The sequence below is a fragment of the Electrona antarctica genome (genome assembly GCF_951216825.1).
Source record: "Electrona antarctica genome assembly, chromosome: 19".
Lineage (NCBI taxonomy): Eukaryota > Metazoa > Chordata > Actinopteri > Myctophiformes > Myctophidae > Electrona > Electrona antarctica.
In genome coordinates this window covers 35,382,241-35,402,855 of record NC_136800.1, presented here as the reverse complement: position 1 = coordinate 35,402,855, position 20,615 = coordinate 35,382,241, and positions in this window count along the sequence as shown.

The window sequence follows — 20,615 nt, the reverse complement described above, 5'->3', positions numbered from 1 at the left end:
TTTTGAGAGTGTTTCTCACTAACACCTGATTGTTGCTTTGACGATAAGCTCAGGACTCGGGAGTCCTTAATACTTTAGTATTAAGTAGCCTACAGTACGCTACATAGCTTCAATATCTTGCTTTTGTGGGACTACAATGGGACCGTCACCTAGAATCTAGAAAATAGATAAGGGACCCAGCAGTGAATTCACCCAGCAGTGAATTCAAATTGAAACCTTTGAATTTTGTGCCAAGGTTAAGTATACTGGGTCAACACTAGGGGGCATCAAAGACTGCACAATCATAATGGACATGACAGGTATTATACCAGTGGTTTTGGTACGACAGGGCTACTTTGCTAAGACAGGAAGAGTGGACACCTCGAAGCAAAATTAGGAAGGCTATTTTAAACTAAATGTATGTTACAATCCGGGATATGGATTGGCTGACTTGGACGTTGTGTGGCTAATTGTGCAGAGAGAAAAGACTTAATTTATTTAATTTGTGCAATACTTGGCTCATGCATTTTATGCACCATATCAATTGTTTGAGTGCACATACGGTTAAGGAACCCAAAGTCACACTTTTTATAATTCAGCTTACTGTGGAGACACATGCTGGAACTTTTTACTTTACTTTTTTTTACGTTTTGTAGTTTCTTTGTTTCTGAGTTATTTAACTTAAACGTCTTTTTTTCAAATCCTCAAAAATGATGAAAACCGGAAACGGCATGCTATAGTATGGGCTATATCCCATGGTCAAAAAGGATGAAAACCGAGGATTTGAAAAAAAGATGAAAATCACCCGAGACCATGGGCTATAGTCCATGGTCTTGGGGTGATTTGAAAAAAAGATGAAATCACCCGAGACCATGGGCTATAGTCCATGGTCTTGGGGTGATTTTCGTATTTTTTTCAAATTCTCAAAAATTATGAAAACCGGAAACGGCATGCTATAGTATGCCGTCCGAGACCATGGATTATAGCCCATGGTCTTGGAGTGATTTTCATATTTTTTTCAAATCCTCGTTTTTCATCCTTTTTGACCATGGGCTATAGCCCCGGTCTCGGACGGCATAGCCTACTATAGCATGCCGTTTCCGTTTTTCATCATTACGAAAATCACCCCGAGACCATGGACTAGCCTATAGCCCATGGTCTCGGACGGTCTTGGAGTGATTTTCATCTTTTTTTCAAATCCTGGTTTTTCATCCTTTTTGACCATGGGCTATAGCCCATGGGCTATAGCCCATGGTCTCGGACGGCATACTATAGCATGCCGTTTCCGTTTTTCATCATTTTTGAGGATTTGAAAAAAGACGAAAATCACCCCGAGACCATGGACTATAGCCCATGGTCTCGGAGTGATTTTAAACTTTTTTTGAAATACTCCTTTTTCATCCTTTTTGACCATGGGCTATAGCCCATGGTCTCGGACGGCAAACTATAGCTTGCCGTTTCCGTTTTTCATCATTTTTGAGGATTTGAAAAAAAGACGAAAATCACCCCGAGACCATGGACTATAGCCCATGGTCTCGGAGTAATTTTCATATTTTTTTCAAATCCTCGTTTTTCATCCTTTTTGACCATGGGCTATAGCCCATGGTCTCGGACGGCATACTATAGCATGCCGTTTCCGGTTTTCATCATTTTTGAGGATTTGAAAAAAAGACGAAAATCACCCCGAGACCATGGACTATAGCCCATGGTCTTGGAGTGATTTTCATCTTTTTTTAAAATCCTGGTTTTTCATCCTTTTTGACCATGGGCTATAGCCCATGGGCTATAGCCCATGGTCTCGGACGGCATACTATAGCATGCCGTTTCCGTTTTTCATCATTTTTGAGGATTTGAAAAAAAGACGAAAATCACCCCGAAAATCAGGCTCTGTACACAGTGAGCCACTGTGCTTGCTGTGTACAAAAAGCAAAACAGATAATGATAGAAGAGCCAGAGACTTGTTTCCATTGTGGTTCATAAGCATTCAAACCTCTAGAGATAAACAACAGCACAAGAAACAATAGACAAATCTCCTGTTATTTTATTTATTTTTATTTTTGTACAAGTGTTGTTAGTCAAAGGGAGAGGCAAACTGTGTTGTGACAGGTAGCAAGTAGCTCAGTGACTTATCACACTGGTTACATGATCTGGAGGTTGTGGGTTCAAACCCCACTCAAATCTTTACTTGCCAATATCTGCCATTGAGCCCCATTGTACATTTCTCAAATTTGAAAGCACTATATTTCTAAAACTATGAAACATTTCAAAGATTCATTTTCAGGCAAACATGTCCACCGTAAGATTAACCTAAATAGGTTTGAATGGGGTTTCTAGGTGTAAGTATGTAGGACTAGTAGCATGCCAAAGTTTGTGCTATTGCCATTGAGAATGCATTGGGCGTTTAAGTTAAATAACTCAGAAACTACAAAACATTTCAAAGTAAAAGGTTCCAGCATGTGTCTCCACAGTAAGCTGAGTTATAAAAGTGTGAATGGAGTTTCTAGGTGAAAGTGCTTTTTTGACGTGCCAATATCTGCCATTGAGCCCCATTGTACATTTCTCAAATTTGAAAGCACTATATTTCTAAAACTATGAAACATTTCAAAGATTCATTTTCAGGCAAACATGTCCACCGTAAGATTAACCTAAATAGGTTTGAATGGGATTTGTAGCAACTCATAATGTAATAACTGCTCATAATGTAATAAGGGCTCATAAGGGCTCATAATGTAATAATTTAAATGTAATACAAACTCATAATGTAATAATCAGCTCATAATGTAATAAAAATATGAGCGCATAACGTAATAACAGATATTTCTATAATGTAATAATGTAATAATGTGTTACGTTATGAACGAACACATGGCAGTTCATAATGTAATAAAAGTTCATAATGTAATAATGGCCCATATTGGTGAGAAAAGTCTTACACTGTCATATTTATTACTTCTGTTGACAAATGTAGACTTTCTTATGGCCCATATAGTCTTACTGTCATATTTATTACTTCTGTTGACAAATGTAGACTTTCTTATGGCCCATATAGTCTTACACTGTCATATTTATTACTTCTGTTGACAAATGTAGACTTTCTTATGGCCCATATAGTCTTACACTGTCACATGTATTACTTCTGTTGACAAATGTAGACTTTCGTATGGCCCATGTTACACTGTCATATTTATTACTTCTGTTGACAAATGTAGACTTTCGTATGGCCCATGTAGTCTTACACTGTCATATCATATTTATTACCTCTGTTGATCTTATGGTCCATATTGTTGAGAAAAGTCTTACACTGTCATATTTATTACTTCTGTTATCATGTCAGTAACATGGCCAGTGATCAGTATCTTCGGGTTACTTCAGTAACCTCAGTTAGATAAGAGAGAGAGAGAGAGAGAGAGAGAGAGAGAGAGAGAGATAGTCATATGGGGTCCAAGCCAATAGATGGTGCAGGCACACAGCCTAACATACACTCACAGAACAATTCTATTGGGTTGTGAACTGTCGCTCAAGGCGTGGTTGTATACCCCATCCACCTGGTATATAACCTGAGGTCCGCCCTCAGCGCGTCATTCCTATCGACCTGCTTTCTGACTTATTGACAAGACAGAAGGGCGACTTAATGACTCTCTCTCTCTCTCTCTCTCTCTCTCTCTCTCTCTCGTCACTTATCTAACTGAGGTTACTGAAGTAACCCGAAGTTAGCTTAAGTCCCTCTCGGAGAGAGTCGTATGGGGAACATAACGCTCCCGTATGATTGCCCTTGGCTGATAGAAAGATCGACCCTAGGATCATCTCTTCTAGAGAGAGACTAACGCAAGCGGTGGCTCTTAGAGTACCATCCCTGCACGTTCACCTAAAGAGACATACACTATGATGATGTCCTTGACCCAGGGGCTGACAGCTCTGCCGTTCCAGCTGCCCTGGTCAAGAAACATGGTCATCCATACCCACGGTCAGAGGCCAGAAGGGACCTATTGACCAAAACCAGTCAGACTGTCTGACTCAAGGAGCGGCAACCTCCAGGACTGCATGTCCCAGGTTTGCTGGGGGCCAGGTTATAATACGTGGCGGAAGTCGATGGAGGCGACCAACTCGCCGCGGCGCAGACATCTTGAATCGGGACTCCCTTGGCCAAGGCCCAGGATGTGGACAAACCTCTCGTAGAGTGTGCACGTAGACCCTCAGGGGGCTCAGTACCACTTGAGGTATAGGCTAATCTTATAGCCTCCACAATCCATTGCGAAAGTCTCACCTTCGAAATGGGTTTAGCCTTCCATTGAGAACCCCAGGCTACAAAGAGCTGCTCACCCAGCCTGAAGGGGGCAGTCCTTGACCTGTAGACATTCAGGGCCCTCACGGGACAGAGACAGTGCAGTCTCCTGTCCTCCACCGATGAGAAGGGAGGGGGATGGAAGGACGTGAGGTCCACAGGCGCGCAGCCTGAGGGGAAGGTCTTAGGTAGAAACGAAAGGTTCGGTCTAAGTGTGACCCTGGTGTCATTACCGCTGAATCTCAGGCAACTGGTCTGAGGTGCGTAACTCCTTTCATGAACTGACGGATCAGCAGGTGTTCACTGACTGGTCTATTGTTCATACCATGATAGGGCGCTATGGCCGCTAGGTTGACTTTGACTGAGGAGAGGCCCAGACCCCTGTCCAGGAACTCCTGCAGGAAAATCAAAATGTTCCTCACAGATGCTTGAAAGAGGAAGACCTCTTCCTGTCTGTTCGAGCACCAACGTTCAAACACATGCCATGCTGTGTTATAACGTCGTCTGGTGGAGGCAGCCCTGGCTCCGAGCATCGTTTCTACGACATTCGGAGGCAGGCCAGTCGCTTCCAGCGACACCCCTGGGCCAAACCCAGAGATCTAGGTCCTGAGGACGTGGGTGAAAGATCTCTCCTCCGGCCTGGGTCAGCAGGTCCCTCCACAGGGGGAATTGCCACGGTTCTTCGAACAGGAGATGGACTATGTCCTGTCTCCACGATCCCAGGCTGGACCTACTAGCAGTAGCTCTGATCCCTGAGTTCGCACCCTGGCTAGGACATGCAAAATCAGTTCCAACGGTGGGAATGCGTAAAGCAGCCCATTGATGGCCATTGATGCGCTATCACATCTAGGCCCAGCGGAGGGGAGCCTGACAGAGAGAAGAACAGCGGGAGCTTGTTGTTCGTCTCCGAGGCGAAGAGGTCCGCCCCCGGTGTGCCGAACCTGGTCCAGACCAAGTCCGCTACCCTGGGGTTCAGGGACCATTCGCTGTAGCGTAAGGGTCCCCTGGACAGTAGGTCCGCCCCTTCGTTGAAGTGGCCCGGGACGTGGCATGCTGTGAGTGACAGCAAACGGCTGTCGCACCACGTCAGGAGTCTGTGCGCCAGGGAGCACAGACGAGAAGACCGGAGTCCCCCCTGCCTGTTGATATAGCACACCGTCGTGGTGTTGTCGGAACGGACCAGGACGTGGTGACCTCTGAGGAATTGTTTGAAGTTCGAGGACACTTTCACTCTGCGTTTCGTGAATCTGGTGGACAGTTCCTCCGCTGCCTCCGTGCAGTGGACAAACACTCTGGGACTGAGACATCCCAAATGGGAGGACCGTGTTCTCGTAAGCCTTTCCCTGGAACCCAAACCGCAGGAACTTCCTGTGAGGTGGGTATATAGGGATGTGGAAATAGGCGTATTTTAGGTCTATGGACGTGAACCAGTCGCCTGGAGCGCACCAGGGACTTGGCCGTCAGCATCTTGAACTGGAAAGACTTGAGATGCTTGTTGAGTATCCGTAGGTCCAGTATAGGACGGAGGCCTCCCCCCCTTTTCTTGACCAGGAAGTAGCAGGAGTAGAACCCGCTGCGACTCTGGGCCAAGGGTACCTCTCTGACGGCCCACTTCTCCAGCAGGGAAGAGATCTCCTGTTGGAGAACCAGACCCTCCTGACCCATGGTGTTAGTGAAGATGACTTCTGAGAACGCTGGGGGTGTCCTGGCAAATTGGAGTCGGTACCCCTTCGCTCCCACTGTGCCAAGTGCTTGGCCAGTGGGTTCTCACCGGCCATTGGAGGCACCCTCCGTCTGTGGGCGGTGTTCCCTGGTGGACCAGAGAAAAATTGGGATGACCGTCTCCCCAGTGGCGTTCTACTACACCACTGACCTCATGCCGTGCCGCACTGCGTCGGGGAGCCCATGGGGCTCCCGTGGCAGTGGGCTCATGTCCCCCCCTGTGTTATTTTTTTTGTTTTGTGGCAAGGCCTTTAATACAGAAAATACAGAAACAGCTGTATTTGTGTAAACAATATCCAGGGACCTGGCTACAGGCCCTCCTGTGCCATGGTCCATAAGCACTTTGCGGGCGGACCGGACGTGCAGTCCGAGACTGCTACGTCGGGTGATGGGCCCGGTGCGTGGGGGGAGGGTCGGGTGCGTGTCACTTAGACTGCTGGTCCTTGTTGGGCTTGGCGGTGCCCTTCCTACGACCAGTCTGGGGGCCTATGTCGTGACGGCGCTGGACTCCGGGGCGTCGTTGTCGTCCATCTTTATCACCGGGTGGGGCTGGCCTGGAGGGGTCCCGGGCCCCATCAAACCTGTCAAGACGGGGATGCGGGCCCTGGCGAGCGTTCCTGTTGCCTACAGGATGCTGTTGGCATTGAGGAGGACGAGGACGCTGGCGAGGAGGTTGTCCCTGCGCACGACCCTGAGTGCGGGGACGCACGGCACGGTGGAGGAAGGCCGCCAGGGCCTCGCAGCCTGGTCGCTGTACTTCCACGGACCACGTTGGGCCGGGGCATCCTCGGGTAGGGGACGGTCGCGGTCCACTATGACCTCCTCTGGAGGGTCACCTCCATCCGGGCGTCGGCCTCATCAGCTACGTCGGCAGTGTGGTCACGGTCGTCGTAGCCTACTTCGTCCAAGGCCCTCTAGTTGTCCAACGGTTCCTGGAATGGTGGCAGCTCATCCATAGGCTGCTCCTCATCCAGTAGGTCACCCATTCCTGGTCGTCGGCCAGGAAGAGAGGGTGGAGGTCGTCAGGACTTGGGGAAAAAGGTGCGTTGGGGAAAAAGATGCGTTGGGGAAAAAGGTGCGTTGGGACAAAGGTGCGTTGGGACAAAGGTGCATTGGGGAAAAAGGTGCGTTGGGGAAAAAGGTGCGTTGGGAAAAAGGTGCGTTGGGGAAAAAGGTGAGTTGGGAAAAAGGTGCGTTGGGGAAATAGGTGCGTTGGGGAAAAAGGTGCATTGGGGAAAAAGGTGCGTTGGGAAAAAGGTGCGTTGGGGAAAAAGGTGCGTTGGGGAAAAATGTGCGTTGGGGAAAAGGTGCGTTGGGGAAAAAGTCCCATTGGGGAAAAAGGTGCGTTGGGGAAAAAGATGCGTTGGGAAAAAAGGTGCGTTGGGAAAAAAGGTGCGTTGGGGAAAAAGGTGCGTTGGGAAAAAGGTGCGTTGGGGAAAAAGGTGAGTTGGGAAAAAGGTGAGTTGGGAAAAAAGGTGCGTTGGGAAAAAAGGTGCGTTGGGGAAAAAGGTGCGTTGGGGAAAAAGGTGAGTTGGGAAAAAGGTGAGTTGGGAAAAAAGGTGCGTTGGGAAGAAAGGTGCGTTGGGGAAAAAGGGTGCGTTGGGAAAAAGGTGAGTTGGGAAAAAGGTGAGTTGGGAAAAAAGGTGCGTTGGGAAAAAAGGTGCGTTGGGGAAAAAGGTGCGTTGGGGAAAAAGGTGAGTTGGGAAAAAGGTGAGTTGGGAAAAAAGGTGCGTTGGGAAAAAAGGTGCGTTGGGGAAAAAGGTGCGTTGGGGAAAAATGTGCGTTGGGAAAAAGGTGCGTTGGGAAAAAAGTCCCATTGGGGAAAAAGGTGCGTTGGGTCATAAATATGACAGTGTAAGACCATATGGGCCATAAGAAAGTCTACATTTGTCAACAGAAGTAATAAATATGACAGTGTAAGACTTTTCTCACCAATTTGGGCCATTATTACATTATGAACTTTTATTACATTATGAACTGCCATGTGGTCGTTCATAACGTAACACATTATTACATTATTACATTATAGAAAAATCTGTTATTACGTTATGCGCTCATATTTATATTACATTATGAGCTGATTATTACATTATGAGTTTTTATTACATTTAAATTATTACATTATGAGCCCTTATTACATTATGAGCAGTTATTACATTATGAGTTGCTACAGGGTTTCTAGGTGTAAGTATGTAGGACAAGTAAGACGCGCGAACGCGGGAAGCGAATGCAGCTCGGTTTTTTTTAAGTTCTCTTTTTTATTATTATTAATTTTTAAAAAGTTTTTTTAAGTTAAGTTTTTTTTTTAAGTTCTTTTTTTTAGTATGTGTATGTGTGCGTGCGTATGTGTGTGTTTCTTTTTTTAAAGTTTTATTTAAGTTTTTTTTAAAGTTTTTTCTTTTTAAGTTTTTTTTAAGTTACGTTTTTTTAAGTTACGTTTTTTTTAAGTTAAGTTTTGTGTGTGTGTGTGTGTGTGTGTGTGGGGGGGGGGGTGTTTTGTGTGTGATACAGCTGCGCCCTCTGGTGGCGGATGGGTGGTGTTACAGCGTGACACACACAGACACACAGACACACAGACATGTTCTGCTAGGTCTCATAGTTAGTGCTCACTGCGGTCACCCCGAGACCATGGACTATAGCCCATGGTCTCGGAGTGATTTTAAACTTTTTTTCTAATACTCGTTTTTCATCCTTTTTGGTCTTGGACGGCATACTATAGCTTGCCGTTTCCGTTTTTCATCATTTTTGAGGATTTGAAAAAAAGACGAAAATGGCCCCGAGACCATGGACTATAGCCCATGGTCTCGGAGTGATTTTCAACTTTTTTTCGAATCCTCGTTTTTCATCCTTTTTGACCATGGGCTATAGCCCATGGTTTGGGGCGGCATACTATAGCATGCCGTTTCCGTTTTTCATCATTTTTGAGGATTTGAAAAAAAGACGAAAATCACCCCGAGACCATGGACTATAGCCCATGGTCTCGGAGAGATTTTCAACTTTTTTTCTAATCCTCGTTTTTCATCCTTTTTGACCATGGGCTATAGCCAATGGTCTCGCGCGGCATACTATAGCATGCCGTTTCCGTTTTTCATAATTTTTGAGGATTTGAAAAAAAGTCGAAAATCACCCCGAGACCATGGACTATAGCCCATGGTCTCGGAGTGATTTTCAACTTTTTTTCAAATACTCGTTTTTCATCCTTTTTGACCATGGGCCGGCATACTATAGCTTGCCGTTTCCGTTTTTCATCATTTTTGAGGATTTGAAAAAAAGACGAAAATGGCCCTGAGAACATGGACTATAGCCCATGGCCTCCAGATTCCCAGGCAGGCTCTGTACCCAGTGAGCCACTGTGCTTGCTTTGTACTAAAAGCAAAAAAGATAATGATAGAAGAGCCAGAGACTTGGTTCCATTGTGGTTCATAGGCATTCAAACCTCTAGAGATAAACAACAGCACAAGAAACAATAGACAAATCTCCTGTTATTTTATTGTTTTTATTTTATTTTTGTACAAGTGTTGTTAGTCAAAGGGAGAGGCAAACTGTGTTGTGGCAGGTAGCAAGTAGCTCAGTGACTTATCACACTGGTTACATGATCTGGAGGTTGTGGGTTCAAACCCCACTCAAATCTTTACTTGCCAATATCTGCCATTGAGCCCCATTGTACATTTCTCAAATTTGAAAGCACTATATTTCTAAAACTATGAAACATTTCAAAGATTCATTTTCAGGCAAACATGTCCACCGTAAGATTAACCTAAATAGGTTTGAATGGGGTTTCTAGGTGTAAGTATGTAGGACTAGTAGCATGCCAAAGTTTGTGCTATTGCCATTGAGAATGCATTGGGCGTTTAAGTTAAATAACTCAGAAACTACAAAACATTTCAAAGTAAAAGGTTCCAGCATGTGTCTCCACAGTAAGCTGAGTTATAAAAAGTGTGAATGGAGTTTCTAGGTGAAAGTGCTTTTTTGACGTGCCAATATCTGCCATTGAGCCCCATTGTAAATTTCTCAAATTTGAAAGCACTATATTTCTAAAACCATGAAACATTTCAAAGATTCCTTTTCAGACAAACATGTCCACCGTAAGATGAACCTAAATAGGTTATAGGCCCATAGCCCATGGCCTTGGATGGCATGCCTTTTTTCATCATTTTTGAGGATTTGAAAAAAAGACGAAAATCACCCCGAGACCATGGACTATAGCCCATGGTCTCGGAGAGATTTTCAACTTTTTTTCTAATCCTCGTTTTTCATCCTTTTTGACCATGGGCTATAGCCCATGGTCTCGGACGGCATACTATAGCTTGGGCCCATGGTCTCGGAGTGATTTTCAACGTTTTTTCTAATCCTCGTTTTTCATCCTTTTTGACCATGGGCTATAGCCCATGGTCTGGGGTGGCATACTATAGCTTGCCGTTTCCGTTTTTCATCATTTTTGAGGATTTGAAAAAAAGACGAAAATCACCCGAGACCATGGACTATAGCCCATGGTCTCGGAGTGATTTTAAACTTTTTTTCTAATACTCGTTTTTCATCCTTTTTGGTCTCGGACGGCATACTATAGCTTGCCGTTTCCGTTTTTCATCATTTTTGAGGATTTGAAAAAAAGACGAAAATGGCCCCGAGACCATGGACTATAGCCCATGGTCTCGGAGTGATTTTCAACTTTTTTTCGAATCCTCGTTTTTCATCCTTTTTGACCATGGGCTATAGCCCATGGTCTGGGGCGGCATACTATAGCATGCCGTTTCCGTTTTTCATCATTTTTGAGGATTTGAAAAAAAGACGAAAATCACCCCGAGACCATGGACTATAGCCCATGGTCTCGGAGAGATTTTCAACTTTTTTTCTAATCCTCGTTTTTCATCCTTTTTGACCATGGGCTATAGCCAATGGTCTCGCGCGGCATACTATAGCATGCCGTTTCCGTTTTTCATCATTTTTGAGGATTTGAAAAAAAGTCGAAAATCACCCCGAGACCATGGACTATAGCCCATGGTCTCGGAGTGATTTTCAACTTTTTTTCAAATACTCGTTTTTCATCCTTTTTGACCATGGGCTATAGCCCATGGTCTCGGACGGCATACTATAGCTTGCCGTTTCCGTTTTTCATCATTTTTGAGGATTTGAAAAAAAGACGAAAATGGCCCCGAGAACATGGACTATAGCCCATGGTCTCGGAGTGATTTTCAACTTTTTTTCTAATCCTCGTTTTTCATCCTTTTTGACCATGGGCTATAGTCCATGGTCTGGGGCGGCATACTATAGCATGCCGTTTCCGTTTTTCATCATTTTTGAGGATTTGAAAAAAAGACGAAAATCACCCCGAGACCATGGACTATAGCCCATGGTCTCGGAGAGATTTTCAACTTTTTTTCTAATCCTTGTTTTTCATCCTTTTTGACCATGGGCTATAGCCCATGGTCTCGGACGGCATACTATAGCATGCCGTTTCCGTTTTTCATCATTTTTGAGGATTTGAAAAAAAGACGAAAATGGCCCCGAGAACATGGACTATAGCCCATGGCCTCCAGATTCCCAGGCAGGCTCTGTACCCAGTGAGCCACTGTGCTTGCTTTGTACTAAAAGCAAAAAAGATAATGATAGAAGAGCCAGAGACTTGGTTCCATTGTGGTTCATAGGCATTCAAACCTCTAGAGATAAACAAAAGCACAAGAAACAATAGACAAATCTCCTGTTATTTTATGGTTTTTATTTTATTTTTGTACAAGTGTTGTTAGTCAAAGGGAGAGGCAAACTGTGTTGTGGCAGGTAGCAAGTATCTCAGTGACTTATCACACTGGTTAGTGTTACATGATCTGTAGGTTGTGGGTTCAAACCCCACTCAAATCTTTACTTGCCAATATCTGCCATTGAGCCCCATTGTACATTTCTCAAATTTGAAAGCACTATATTTCTAAAACTATGAAACATTTCAAAGATTCATTTTCAGGCAAACATGTCCGCCCTAAGATTAACTTAAATAGGTTTGAATGGGGTTTCTAGGTGTAAGTATGTAGGACTAGTAGCATGCCAAAGTTTGTGCTATTGCCATTGAGAATGCATTGGGCGTTTAAGTTAAATAACTCAGAAACTACAAAACATTTCAAAGTAAAAAGTTCCAGCATGTGTCTCCACAGTAAGCTGAGTTATAAAAAGTGTGAATGGAGTTTCTAGGTGAAAGTGCTTTTTTGACGTGCCAATATCTGCCATTGAGCCCCATTGTAAATTTCTCAAATTTGAAAGCACTATATTTCTAAAACCATGAAACATTTTAAAGATTCCTTTTCAGACAAACATGTCCACCGTAAGATGAACCTAAATAGGTTATAGGCCCATAGCCCATGGCCTTGGATGGCATACTATAGCATGCCTTTTTTCATCATTTTTGTGGATTTGAAAAAAAGAAGACGAAAATCACCCCGAGACCATGGACTATAGCCCATGGTCTCGGAGTGATTTTCAACTTTTTTTCGAATCCTCGTTTTTCATCCTTTTTGACCATGGGCTATAGCCCATGGTCTCGCGCGGCATACTATAGCATGCCGTTTCCGTTTTTCATCATTTTTGAGGATTTGAAAAAAAAGACGAAAATCACCCCGAGACCATGGACTATAGCCCATGGTCTCGGAGAGATTTTCAACTTTTTTTCTAATCCTCGTTTTTCATCCTTTTTGACCATGGGCTATAGCCCATGGTCTCGCGCGGCATACTATAGCATGCCGTTTCCGTTTTTCATCATTTTTGAGGATTTGAAAAAAAGACGAAAATCACCCCGAGACCATGGACTATAGCCCATGGTCTCGGAGTGATTTTCAACTTTTTTTCTAATCCTCGTTTTTCATCCTTTTTGACCATGGGCTATAGCCCATGGTCTCGGACGGCATACTATAGCTTGCCGTTTCCGTTTTTCATCATTTTTGTGGATTTGAAAAAAAGACGAAAATCACCCCGAGACCATGGACTATAGCCCATGGTCTCGGAGTGATTTTCAACTTTTTTTCTAATCCTCGTTTTTCATCCTTTTTGACCATGGGCTATAGTCCATGGTATCGGGCGGCATACTATAGCATGCCGTTTCCGTTTTTCATCATTTTTGAGGATTTGAAAAAAAGACGAAAATCACCCCGAGACCATGGACTATAGCCCATGGTCTCGGAGTGATTTTCAACTTTTTTTTCTAATCCTCGTTTTTCATCCTTTTTGACCATGGGCTATAGCCCATGGTCTCGGACGGCATACTATAGCATGCCGTTTCCGTTTTTCATCATTTTTGAGGATTTGAAAAAAAGACGAAAATGGCCCTGAGAACATGGACTATAGCCCATGGCCTCCAGATTCCCAGGCAGGCTCTGTACCCAGTGAGCCACTGTGCTTGCCTTGTACTAAAAGCAAAAAAGATAATGATAGAAGAGCCAGAGACTTGGTTCCATTGTGGTTCATAGGCATTCAAACCTCTAGAGATAAACAAAAGCACAAGAAACAATAGACAAATCTCCTGTTATTTTATGGTTTTTATTTTATTTTTGTACAAGTGTTGTTAGTCAAAGGGAGAGGCAAACTGTGTTGTGGCAGGTAGCAAGTATCTCAGTGACTTATCACACTGGTTAGTGTTACATGATCTGTAGGTTGTGGGTTCAAACCCCACTCAAATCTTTACTTGCCAATATCTGCCATTGAGCCCCACTGTACATTTCTCAAATTTGAAAGCACTATATTTCTAAAACTATGAAACATTTCAAAGATTCATTTTCAGGCAAACATGTCCGCCCTAAGATTAACTTAAATAGGTTTGAATGGGGTTTCTAGGTGTAAGTATGTAGGACTAGTAGCATGCCAAAGTTTGTGCTATTGCCATTGAGAATGCATTGGGCGTTTAAGTTAAATAACTCAGAAACTACAAAACATTTCAAAGTAAAAAGTTCCAGCATGTGTCTCCACAGTAAGCTGAGTTATAAAAAGTGTGAATGGAGTTTCTAGGTGAAAGTGCTTTTTTGACGTGCCAATATCTGCCATTGAGCCCCATTGTAAATTTCTCAAATTTGAAAGCACTATATTTCTAAAACCATGAAACATTTCAAAGATTCCTTTTCAGACAAACATGTCCACCGTAAGATGAACCTAAATAGGTTATAGGCCCATAGCCCATGGCCTTGGATGGCATACTATAGCATGCCTTTTTTCATCATTTTTGTGGATTTGAAAAAAAGAAGACGAAAATCACCCCGAGACCATGGACTATAGCCCATGGTCTCGGAGTGATTTTCAACTTTTTTTCGAATCCTCGTTTTTCATCCTTTTTGACCATGGGCTATAGCCCATGGTCTCGCGCGGCATACTATAGCATGCCGTTTCCGTTTTTCATCATTTTTGAGGATTTGAAAAAAAAGACGAAAATCACCCCGAGACCATGGACTATAGCCCATGGTCTCGGAGAGATTTTCAACTTTTTTTCTAATCCTCGTTTTTCATCCTTTTTGACCATGGGCTATAGCCCATGGTCTCGCGCGGCATACTATAGCATGCCGTTTCCGTTTTTCATCATTTTTGTGGATTTGAAAAAAAGACGAAAATCACCCCGAGAACATGGACTATAGCCCATGGCCTCCAGATTCCCAGGCAGGCTCTGTACCCAGTGAGCCACTGTGCTTGCTTTGTACTAAAAGCAAAAAAGATAATGATAGAAGAGCCAGAGACTTGGTTCCATTGTGGTTCATAGGCATTCAAACCTCTAGAGATAAACAACAGCACAAGAAACAATAGACAAATCTCCTGTTATTTTATTGTTTTTATTTTATTTTTGTACAAGTGTTGTTAGTCAAAGGGAGAGGCAAACTGTGTTGTGGCAGGTAGCAAGTAGCTCAGTGACTTATCACACTGGTTACATGATCTGGAGGTTGTGGGTTCAAACCCCACTCAAATCTTTACTTGCCAATATCTGCCATTGAGCCCCATTGTACATTTCTCAAATTTGAAAGCACTATATTTCTAAAACTATGAAACATTTCAAAGATTCATTTTCAGGCAAACATGTCCACCGTAAGATTAACCTAAATAGGTTTGAATGGGGTTTCTAGGTGTAAGTATGTAGGACTAGTAGCATGCCAAAGTTTGTGCTATTGCCATTGAGAATGCATTGGGCGTTTAAATGGAGTTGGTACAACGTAGGTTCAGGAGGAAGGCCATGCCTACAAGCTAAGATCGGTGACCTCCCCTGCCACCATGCCATGCTAATTCTATTCCTAGCCTCAGGTATCTAGCTACCTCCTTCCCCACAGCTACAATCAACTCCACCACTTACCTGCCATGACTACCGATGCCAGCTCCACCCTCGCCACTCACCGAGGCCCTGCTGCCATGGCAACTGTCTGGCGCTCTGCCCTATCACCACCCTCGCTCCATTAAAGGGAAGAGTATATATGCCAGCCTGTTCCACTTGTCACTCGTGCACCGTATCTCGTACCCCTCCCTCCCTCCCTCTTCTTTACTAACTCTCGTTCTCCAGTTTCAGGTTCCAGACGGGGGTCTCGGATTGGGGGCGTGTCCTCGTACGATCAGGACGCCCGCTACTCAGACCCCATGCCAAACACCCAGGGTATCCTACCCCCCCTGGAACCCGGCCTTCGTCCACCACCTCCCCCCCCCACAGAGCTTCGCAACGAGCTGGCTCTTCCTTCACCTCCCCCAGGGGCTTAGTCTTCACTATCATCCCTCCCCCTCACCCCCTCCCCCCTCCTGTAACGCCAAATCATCCATGTCTTCCTCACCCCTCGAACCTCCCCCCCCCCCCTTTCACCCGTCACCCTGCCCCTCGGAAACTATACCCTTCATCCTCACTCCCCCCCTCCTTCCCCTATTCCCAACCCCTCATCCTCCTCCCTTCCCCCCTCATCCCCACGGACAGTCCAAGGCCATCCTACGCATATCAATATGCACGCATATCTACATGCACCTCATTTCTATCATTCCTTTTCATGTTCCTCCTCTCTTCTAAATAAACGCTAAACTATGTCAAACGATGTTCGATTGAATGTGTGGTCTGTACTAGTGAAGTTAAATAACTCAGAAACTACAAAACATTTCAAAGTAAAAGGTTCCAGCATGTGTCTCCACAGTAAGCTGAGTTATAAAAAGTGTGAATGGAGTTTCTAGGTGAAAGTGCTTTTTTGACGTGCCAATATCTGCCATTGAGCCCCATTGTAAATTTCTCAAATTTGAAAGCACTATATTTCTAAAACCATGAAACATTTCAAAGATTCCTTTTCAGACAAACATGTCCACCGTAAGATGAACCTAAATAGGTTATAGGCCCATAGCCCATGGCCTTGGATGGCATACTATAGCATGCCTTTTTTCATCATTTTTGTGGATTTGAAAAAAGGAAGACGAAAATCACCCCGAGACCATGGACTATAGCCCATGGTCTCGGAGTGATTTTCAACTTTTTTTCTAATCCTCGTTTTTCATCCTTTTTGACCATGGGCTATAGCCCATGGTCTCGGACGGCATACTATAGCTTGCCGTTTCCGTTTTTCATCATTTTTGAGGATTTGAAAAAAAGACGAAAATCACCCCGAGACCATGGACTATAGCCCATGGTCTCGGAGTGATTTTCAACTTTTTTTCTAATCCTCGTTTTTCATCCTTTTTGACCATGGGCTATAGCCCATGGTCTCGGACGGCATACTATAGCTTGCCGTTTCCGTTTTTCATCATTTTTGTGGATTTGAAAAAAAAGACGAAAATCACCCCGAGACCATGGACTATAGCCCATGGTCTCGGAGTGATTTTCAACTTTTTTTCTAATCCTCGTTTTTCATCCTTTTTGACCATGGGCTATAGTCCATGGTCTGGGGCGGCATACTATAGCATGCCGTTTCCGTTTTTCATCATTTTTGAGGATTTGAAAAAAAGACGAAAATCACCCCGAGACCATGGACTATAGCCCATGGTCTCGGAGAGATTTTCAACTTTTTTTCTAATCCTCGTTTTTCATCCTTTTTGACCATGGGCTATAGCCCATGGTCTCGGACGGCATACTATAGCATGCCGTTTCCGTTTTTCATCATTTTTGAGGATTTGAAAAAAAGACGAAAATCACCCCGAGACCATGGACTATAGCCCATGGTCTCGGAGTGATTTTCAACTTTTTTTCTAATCCTCGTTTTTCATCCTTTTTGACCATGGGCTATAGTCCATGGTATCGGGCGGCATACTATAGCATGCCGTTTCCGTTTTTCATCATTTTTGAGGATTTGAAAAAAAGACGAAAATCACCCCGAGACCATGGACTATAGCCCATGGTCTCGGAGAGATTTTCAACTTTTTTTCTAATCCTCATTTTTCATCCTTTTTGACCATGGGCTATAGCCCATGGTCTCGGACGGCATACTATAGCTTGCCGTTTCCGTTTTTCATAATTTTTGTGGATTTGAAAAAAAGACGAAAATCACCCCGAGACATGGACTATAGCCCATGGTCTCGGAGTGATTTTCAACTTTTTTTCTAAACCTCGTTTTTCATCCTTTTTGACCATGGGCTATAGCCCATGGTCTCGGACGGCATACTATAGCTTGCCGTTTCCGTTTTTCATCATTTTTGAGGATTTGAAAAAAAGACGAAAATGGCCCTGAGAACATGGACTATAGCCCATGGCCTCCAGATTCCCAGGCAGGCTCTGTACCCAGTGAGCCACTGTGCTTGCTTTGTACTAAAAGCAAAAAAGATAATGATAGAAGAGCCAGAGACTTGGTTCCATTGTGGTTCATAGGCATTCAAACCTCTAGAGATAAACAACAGCACAAGAAACAATAGACAAATCTCCTGTTATTTTATTGTTTTTATTTTATTTTTGTACAAGTGTTGTTAGTCAAAGGGAGAGGCAAACTGTGTTGTGGCAGGTAGCAAGTAGCTCAGTGACTTATCACACTGGTTACATGAACTGGAGGTTGTGGGTTCAAACCCCACTCAAATCTTTACTTGCCAATATCTGCCATTGAGCCCCATTGTACATTTCTCAAATTTGAAAGCACTATATTTCTAAAACTATGAAACATTTCAAAGTATTCATTTTCAGGCAAACATGTCCACCGTAAGATTAACCTAAATAGGTTTGAATGGGGTTTCTAGGTGTAAGTATGTAGGACTAGTAGCATGCCAAAGTTTGTGCTATTGCCATTGAGAATGCATTGGGCGTTTAAGTTAAATAACTCAGAAACTACAAAACATTTCAAAGTAAAAGGTTCCAGCATGTGTCTCCACAGTAAGCTGAGTTATAAAAAGTGTGAATGGAGTTTCTAGGTGAAAGTGCTTTTTTGACGTGCCAATATCTGCCATTGAGCCCCATTGTAAATTTCTCAAATTTGAAAGCACTATATTTCTAAAACCATGAAACATTTCAAAGATTCCTTTTCAGACAAACATGTCCACCGTAAGATGAACCTAAATAGGTTATAGGCCCATAGCCCATGGCCTTGGATGGCATACTATAGCATGCCTTTTTTCATCATTTTTGTGGATTTGAAAAAAAGAAGACGAAAATCACCCCGAGACCATGGACTATAGCCCATGGTCTCGGAGTGATTTTCAACTTTTTTTCTAATCCTCGTTTTTCATCCTTTTTGACCATGGGCTATAGCCCATGGTCTCGGACGGCATACTATAGCTTGCCGTTTCCGTTTTTCATCATTTTTGTGGATTTGAAAAAAAGACGAAAATCACCCCGAGACCATGGACTATAGCCCATGGTCTTGGAGTGATTTTCAACTTTTTTTCTAATCCTCGTTTTTCATCCTTTTTGACCATGGGCTATAGCCCATGGTCTCGGACGGCATACTATAGCTTGCCGTTTCCGTTTTTCATCATTTTTGTGGATTTGAAAAAAAGACGAAAATCACCCCGAGACCATGGACTATAGCCCATGGTCTCGGAGTGATTTTCAACTTTTTTTCTAATCCTCGTTTTTCATCCTTTTTGACCATGGGCTATAGCCCATGGTCTCGGACGGCATACTATAGCTTGCCGTTTCCGTTTTTCATCATTTTTGTGGATTTGAAAAAAGACGAAAATCACCCCGAGACCATGGACTATAGCCCATGGTCTCGGAGTGATTTTCAACTTTTTTTCTAATCCTCATTTTTCATCCTTTTTGACCATGGGCTATAGCCCATGGTCTCGGACGGCATACTATAGCTTGCCGTTTCCGTTTTTCATCATTTTTGTGGATTTGAAAAAAAGACGAAAATCACCCCGAGACCATGGACTATAGCCCATGGTCTCGGAGTGATTTTCAACTTTTTTTCTAATCCTCGTTTTTCATCCTTTTTGACCATGGGCTATAGTCCATGGTCTGGGGCGGCATACTATAGCATGCCGTTTCCGTTTTTCATCATTTTTGAGGATTTGAAAAAAAGACGAAAATCACCCCGAGACCATGGACTATAGCCCATGGCCTCCAGATTCCCAGGCAGGCTCTGTACCCAGTGAGCCACTGTGCTTGCTTTGTACTAAAAGCAAAAAAGATAATGATAGAAGAGCCAGAGACTTGGTTCCATTGTGGTTCATAGGCATTCAAACCTCTAGAGATAAACAAAAGCACAAGAAACAATAGACAAATCTCCTGTTATTTTATGGTTTTTATTTTATTTTTGTACAAGTGTTGTTAGTCAAAGGGAGAGGCAAACTGTGTTGTGGCAGGTAGCAAGTAGCTCAGTGACTTATCACACTGGTTAGTGTTACATGATCTGGAGGTTGTGGGTTCAAACCCCACTCAAATCTTTACTTGCCAATAGCTGCCATTGAGCCCCATTGTACATTTCTCAAATTTGAAAGCACTATATTTCTAAAACTATGAAACATTTCAAAGATTCATTTTCAGGCAAACATGTCCACCCTAAGATTAACTTAAATAGGTTTGAATGGGGTTTCTAGGTGTAAGTATGTAGGACTAGTAGCATGCCAAAGTTTGTGCTATTGCCATTGAGAATGCATTGGGCGTTTAAGTTAAATAACTCAGAAACTACAAAACATTTCAAAGTAAAAAGTTCCAGCATGTGTCTCCACAGTAAGCTGAGTTATAAAAAGTGTGAATGGAGTTTCTAGGTGAAAGTGCTTTTTTGACGTGCCAATATCTGCCATTGAGCCCCATTGTAAATTTCTCAAATTTGAAAGCACTATATTTCTAAAACCATGAAACATTTCAAAGATTCCTTTTCAGACAAACATGTCCACCGTAAGATGAACCTAAATAGGTTATAGGCCCATAGCCCATGGCCTTGGATGGCATACTATAGCATGCCTTTTTTCATCATTTTTGTGGATTTGAAAAAAAGAAGACGAAAATCACCCCGAGACCATGGACTATAGCCCATGGTCTCGGAGTGATTTTCAACTTTTTTTCTAATCCTCGTTTTTCATCCTTTTTGACCATGGGCTATAGCCCATGGTCTCGCGCGGCATACTATAGAATGCTGTTTCCGTTTTTCATCATTTTTGAGGATTTGAAAAAAAAGACGAAAATCACCCCGAGACCATGGACTATAGCCCATGGTCTCGGAGAGATTTTCAACTTTTTTTCTAATCCTCGTTTTTCATCCTTTTTGACCATGGGCTATAGCCCATGGTCTCGCGC